This window comes from Herpailurus yagouaroundi, unplaced genomic scaffold (genome assembly GCF_014898765.1).
Source record: "Herpailurus yagouaroundi ecotype Mexico unplaced genomic scaffold, PumYag 141, whole genome shotgun sequence".
NCBI lineage: Eukaryota > Metazoa > Chordata > Mammalia > Carnivora > Felidae > Herpailurus > Herpailurus yagouaroundi.
The window spans coordinates 26,938,601-26,945,757 of NW_024412396.1; the positions used below are offsets into that span (position 1 = coordinate 26,938,601).

General features: G+C 46.7%; 1 pseudogene; it reads right to left on the minus strand.

The window, feature by feature from the left end:
- LOC121032380 (zinc finger FYVE domain-containing protein 1-like) overlaps positions 1-1,343 on the minus strand; it is a 4,635-nt pseudogene extending 3,292 nt beyond the window's left edge.
- Positions 1,344-7,157: the final 5,814 nt, after the last annotated feature.

The window sequence follows — 7,157 nt, forward strand, 5'->3', positions numbered from 1 at the left end:
AAGGAAGGAAGGAAGGAAGGAAGGAAGGAAGGAAGGAAGGAAGGAAGAAAGAAAGAAAGAAAGAAAGAAAGAAAGAAAGAAAGAAAGAAAAGAAAGAAAGACCAATGGCTGAAGAGTAGGCTTGTGTTGGAAAGAACATAGCTCTAGGGAAAGACTGGTGAATGAGGAAGGGTAGGTGTGAGTGGAGTCCGACTGGGGCATGACAGAGAAGAAGTCCAAGGGTGCTGGGAGTTAAACCATTGCCAGGATTCCAATGAAAGACTAATGTGGTCTAATACCAGACAGTAGGTGCTCAATGAATGCTTCTTAACCAGATAAATGGGAAGATGCTGGTCAGAGGATCCTGGGTGGGGGTGGGTTAGGGAACCAGCTTGGGTTGTTAAGGGTCTGTGGAAAGAGTTATTGAAGATTAAACCAGGGGGTTTCCTGGGAGGAACAGGCACCAAGCAGCAGAACTGAATACAAAAGCCAGACTTGTTTAAGTAGGGTGGGGCAGAAACTGCTAGTTGCCTACCCAGCATCTACTCTCCCCTTTTTTCCTTAATAACACAACTGAGATTTTAATCTGGGTGGCAGTGTGCCCAGCCAAGCGCTACATTCATCAGCCACGTTTATAGCTGTGATGGCCATTGAGGCATATGATTAAGTCGTTGGGTGGGGCTTCTGTGAAGATTCTTTAAGAGGCGTTAGTCTCCTGACACACTCATTTTTTTCCCCTTCTCTGTTCCTCATGTGTCTTCTTGGAATAGGAAGATCAATGTGATGGCTGGAGCTCTAGCTGCCACATTGGACCATGAAGTGAATGTGAAGATGAAAGCCATATGCTAAGAATAGCAAAACCCGGGCCCCTTGATGACACTAGTTCCCATACCAGCCTCACTCCAGCCTTCTTTTATGTGAGAGAGAAATAAGCTCATTCTTGTTGAAGCCACTGTTATTTCTTCATTCACCTAGGACATCACAAGCCTAGTGATCTTGAGAAGGCTTTGAAGACTGAAAAATTGGGGTTTTTATTTGTTTTTCATTTTGATGTATGTATTTGTTTAAGTAAGCTATAAGATAAAGGTGATTAAAAATGACAAAAGATGTCTCTCTGAGCTCAGTCATAAAAAGAAACTAAGGGGTTATGTATTATTGTGTTATGTGTTTATTTGGCTTAATAAAAACAGGCTTTAATCTCTCACGTAACTGAGAAGTCCAGAGGTCAGGTAGGCTTCAGATAAGGCCCGATACAGTAGCTAGAAAATTCAATGAAGACCCAGTATCTTTGGATGTCAGTGAAGACATCAGTCTCACCTAATGACCACGAGAGTCCTGAAGCTCTTGGCAAAGTCTTCTTGCATCTAGTCCAGGTCCCCAAACTAATCCTGTGGCTAGGATGGCTAGGACAATGGAGCCCACTAGATGGACCACTCAGAGACTTGTAATGAGGTTTTTCCTCCCAAAGGCATTGTTGGGAAGCATGGGACCCTGCTAGGAGGGAGGAAAGGAGGCGAATGCATGTGGGGAGGTCACCTCTCCTGGCCATGTTCACCAGCTAGCGTTATGTAAAGGAGCTCCAGTTTTTAAAAAGGCAAAGGTCTGTTGCTCTCAAATGACTTTTTACTAGCCTGGAAGCCAGTAATAGGCTTACTGGTTTGAGGTAAGGCATAGGATTTCCAGAGAACCTTTCCTACTCTTACTTTCATTCATTGATTCAACAGTAAATATTTCCTGGGTGCTAGTTATGGGTCATGCAGCCGGCAGGTTGTGCCTGAGAGGATAGGCACATATTAAGCCATTAGGATCGGTCGGCACTAGCAGATGGGGGTACCCAGACTCTTTCAGAAAGTCAGAAAACAAGCAGGAGGGCCTGGGGAAAAGGACAGGTAAGTCTTTCTAGGGATAAAGGAATGGGACTAGCCATTGTGCATAGGGGGATGCCCAGAAAGAGTACATCTATGTAGGGGCCTCAGCAAGGCCCCTGCGTAGGTTGAGTTCCGTAAATCTGAGAAAGACAGAGTGGAGTGGGGGTGCATGTGGGGACTTCACGTTGTGCCCTTTTAGCAGTCTGACCAGGGCTGGCTTTACGATTAGGGTTCTGAATTTCCCGGGTTAGAAAGTCTCTGCAGGGGAGGATAGGTAGGATGAGTGGTTCCTAATGTGGGCTTGGGAGAGTTTCAGAGGTAAAATGCCAGGAAGTGAGAGTAAATCCCTGAAACTCCCAGGGAGAATCTTTCCCAATCCAACTAGCTTGCTGCTCTCCTGACCCTGGAACAGCTTGGGGGTTCTCAGTTTATCATGACACAATTCTTTTCTTCCTGCAGGAGTCAGAGAATAAGGGCTTCGTAACCCAAATAGTTCACAGTATGGTATTTGTCTCTATTTAAAATCATCTCCCATGGGGTTCAATTAACAATTTACATGTCAAATTATGTCACACCCATTACTTGCTCTAATTTGGTCAGGCTGGGTCAGGCAGTCCCTGAACTGATGGAGCTCCTAGCCTCCCAGCTGACAGGCGCAGCCTCAGCGCCCGAGCTGTCCTTGGCCTGAACTGCGTCAGGGTGTGATATCCCACTAGGAGTACCGGGCAACACTGTGTGAAAGGTCAAGTTCATGACGACAGCGATCTGTAATAAAGCCCCATTTATCAGAGCTTTGCCCCTGGAGACTGGAGTATGCGGGCTTGAATCCTGGCTCTCTCATTCAGCAACTATGTGATCTTGGGCAAGTTCTTTAACCTTCCTGAACCTCATTTTCCACATCTGTAAAATGGGAGTGCTCATAACATTTCATTTACAGGACTGTAATTGAGGATTAAATGAGATAATGCATGTAAAACATTTGGCAGAATGTCCAGCACTTAAAAGAACTCTGTGCTGGGGCGCCTGGGTGGCGCAGTCGGTTAAGCGTCCGACTTCAGCCAGGTCACGATCTCACGGTCCGTGAGTTCGAGCCCCGCGTCAGGCTCTGGGCTGATGGCTCGGAGCCTGGAGCCTGTTTCCGATTCTGTGTCTCCTTCTCTCTCTGCCCCTCCCCCGTTCATGCTCTGTCTCTGTCTGTCCCATAAATAAATAAAAAAAAAAGTTGAAAAAAAAATTAAAAAAAAAAAAGAACTCTGTGCTAGCTATTTCCTAGTAGTAATACTTAATTTTTTTTATCTTGTTCAGTCCTTCAAAATTGGGGCTCCTCCAAGGATTACCTACAGGAAATATTTCACCAGTCCTCCAGAAACCCAGAGAAGACAGGCAGCCCTTCCTGGAGGGCATGCGGGGTGGCCAGAGAAGCCACAGCGGTATTTTGACACTAGAATGATTAAAAATGAGGCAAGAGTAGCCTTGACTTTAGGAACAGCTCTGTTGTGGGTACAGAAAACTTCTCCCTTTGCCACGTGGGGGTCACAGAATGCCTTTGTGTGGCCATTCAATTGGTCTGCAGAGCTCCAAGAAGCAGATGTAAGAGTGCCGGGTCAGTCATTCTCTCCATTTTAAATAGAGGTAAACTGAGGCACAGAGCAGTCTACATACGAACCGCAGTTCTTTCCCGCCTCTCAATGGACAAGTGAAGCCGTGGTAATTACAGAGCTAGAAGCAGAAGCTCCTGCCCAAGTGACTTGAGACTCAGGCATCTGGGTCATCAACCACAACGGAAGCTGATATTGGGGAAATTATCTGGGGTTACAGGCACAAAGACTATGCCTCTTATTGTCTTCTACACTCAGAATCTCTGCGGTTGTGTGCTACCCCCTTTGTGGGTACATCCAGCAGGTGGTGTATTATAGAGAAAGCCCCGATGATATTCAAGAAACCTATACTCTGACCCTAGTCCTGCCAAACCAGCTGTGTGACCTTGGAAAAGTTACTTTACCTCAGATTGTACTTCAGAAACAGAAGTGAAGGGCTTAAATGACATCAGTGTTTCCCAAGCCTGACAGCTCATGACTGCACACTGTGTGTGTCAGGGGGTGGGGTTGGGGGTGGGGTGGGGTGGGCAGAGCTCTGAAGCATGGAAATCTGTATTTTGCAAGTGTTCTCGGTGATTCTAAACAGCAGTCACCATTGGCAACTCTGGATAGATGCTATCTGAAGTGCCCCTAGCTCCAGTGTTTTCCAAAGCCAAAGCCCCTTTTACCACATTCCACACAATTCCACACAGTTCAGGCCAGAGATGGCAGTCCTCATAGTGAAACCCCATGAGAAAGTCAGTGTGTAATCCCAGGGAGGAGCCAACATGGCAGGGCATCTGGCTAGGGTGGTGCAAGGGAGAGGGCGGCCGCATGTTCTGGAGCTCAAGGTCCCTGCCTGTTTCTTGGCCAGCTGGGCTTTGGAGCCTGCAAACTGGGCTCGCCTGGGTCCAGTAGTGCTTTGACCCTGACTGTGACCATCCACTGCCTTGCTCCTGAGGGTCTGGGGACTTCTCACCACTGGGCTGTGGTCTAGAACACCAAATACACCTGTCCTGAAACTGAAAAACACATCAAGAATCCCAACAAGCTGGCCTTGCATCCTCGAGGCTGGCATCCATCACGTGTGCTTTTGAGTTCAGTCATGTGTCTCCAGCTATCCTAGAGTTACAAAAAGTTCCTCTTTTAACGAGGAGCTGTGGAATGCTAAGGCTAAAGCTGCCTTTCGCTCTTTGAAAAGTTTCACTTATGGGTTAATCCTGACATTCTTTGGCTTTAGTAAATGCGCAGGAGGTTTTTGTGTTTGTGTGGGGGCCGAGGCAGGAATCAATCATGGCTCTTGGCCTGAATTTGATCCAGGAAATGTGTGTCTAGACTCCCTCTGGGTGGCAGAGAGAACAGGGGAGCGGGGTTCCATGGCGGGAGCTTCACTGGGGCCCCTTGTGCCTACAAGGCACCCAAGCAGGAGAGGGGCTGCACGGGTGCGTTGGTGGGGGCGGGAGAGGGTATGCCTTGGCCAGTGGGGGCAGCCACCACTTGTTCATGCACTCTGCTGCCATGCGCCAATCAAAGTCTAGTGTTGCTGACACTCCCAGTTCTTGAAAGGAGTCAGCAATCTCAATCTTATCTGAATTCTTCTAATTTTAAAATGCTGAAACATTTAGTTTAGAAAATTCCTCAGATCAAGCAAGTCATAACATCCAGCCACAGACTGGGACTCTGAGTAGAGAGCCTGGCCTCTAGCACTGATCTAGGGGACTCTAATATTCTGCTTCCAAATGAGCAGAGCCCCCAAAGGAGGTTCTCAAGTCTTAAGAGCGAAATTCACCTTCTACTTGGCAATTTCCTTTGTTGGAGGGAAAGAAGGCCCTGGCTTTCTGAAATCCTAGAAGTCCCCTTTCTCTGACGCAACATCATGGATCTATGGTCCCCACCTTCCCTCTCCCTCTGTCTGCCCTTGCTCCCAGTAACCCCCAGTAACAGACAGCCCACTCTCTGGACCATGTCAGGTGTGATGTCCAGTATATAAGCTGTACCACTGTCTCTGTTCTTATGCTAGACAACATTCAAACCCAAATAACAGATGACACCTTAGGACATGGACAACCTCGAGCTATCAACTTAGTTTTAGAGGTAAATAATTTGTGTACTTTGGTACTCTATCAAAAACGATTTACTCATGACACATGTCCCAGAGTAGTAGTAGTAGTAGTTCTAGAATTTCTATATAGGAAAATCTTGGGGGTAGTATTTTGTTTGGCAGCAAGGAATTGCTAAATGACTTTTCCTAAAGCTACATAGTATATTAAATGCTCTTTTTTTCTTAAATTGCACACTTATCTAAAAACCAAAGAAAACCTCTAGGAGCCAAACCTTGGCCCTGTCATTGTGATTGGTCAGGACACATGCAAGGACAAAAAGATAGGCAGAGACATCACCCCCCTTCTAAATGGGGAGGGGGATGGGCAGGATGGGGTCCCAGAACAATCCAGGTGTAACATAAGCCCCATAGCTCAAGAAAACATTCAATTTGGATGTTGAGAATTTTAAGCCTCGTTCCTGAAAGTGTCCTGGATGAAGAGGATGCATTCTTGACCACCAGGCTGAGCCATTCTGGAAAAAACCAAACCTGCTCCTTGGCAAAGGTCAGTGGTAATGTCAGAATGTCCCAGACACCTGCTCCCATGAGCTCCTTCCCCCAAGCAGCCAGATGGCCCATTATGACCAACACGCAGCTATCCCGGCCTGGTGCCCTGGCTCATTGGCAACAGATGGCCTGGGGGACAGGGACTTAACCCCATTGCTCAGACTGTAGCCCAGGGGATTCTGCTCATGGTCCCCCTTCTTGGAATCAGCAAACTCAAGGGACCCCAGGGAAGATTTACTTAGAGTTTACTTTGGATTAACCTCTAAACCCTAGAAAAGTATCATAAAATGTAATACTCCTTACTTGTCAGGAAGTGGTCGAATTCTCCCCCATCACCATAATGCTACTATTTGGTATTATTTCAAGTAAGTGATCCATGTATAACCCAGAGGGTTATTTACTTTAAAATAAACAAGTAAGCCATTGACCCTTCACTAAATTGGTGGTTTCATCACACTTAATAACTGCCTCACCAGCACATTGTTCCCTTCTGGAAAACCGGTCATCAGCAACTGGCTGGAAATCACACTGTTCTTGCTTAAATTTATCTAATAATCGATGGTTTGACATTACTTTTTTCCCTTTCACTTTTTAAACACCATAGTAATTCAACACTGAAAGGAATGCGATGTTTGTAGCTTATGCTTCTCTCAGGGAACAAAGGAATCTGGCAGGACATACACACAGGTATGGACAGACACACAGGTGTGAACCTGCCTTCAGAGTCATGTACCATTAGTGTTTTTCAGTTGGAGTGTGTTTGGGGGTTCAGGGGGACAAGAAAGCCACTTACGCAGCAGGGCTGGTCCACACTGCAGCTTCCTCTGTCCTAAGCCACGCCCCTGCAGTGGGGGGGGGGGGGGGTTCCTGCTGTGCTCACAGGCACCGTTGCTTCCATCTGCCTCACTGAGCTCACCACAGCACTTTCGACTTTTCATTTCGGTTTAGAGCTCTGTTGGATTTCTTTGTCTCAAATGCCTTCATCAGTCTGCAGCTCTCCCAGTTTGCTCTGTGTTAGTCTGCTAAACACAGATGATAAGATGACAGATGAGACACGAGTTTTGGTAACATTAGTTCCTGGTAACACGAGATGTAGATGATATGTGTGTGATTTTTCCACACGCA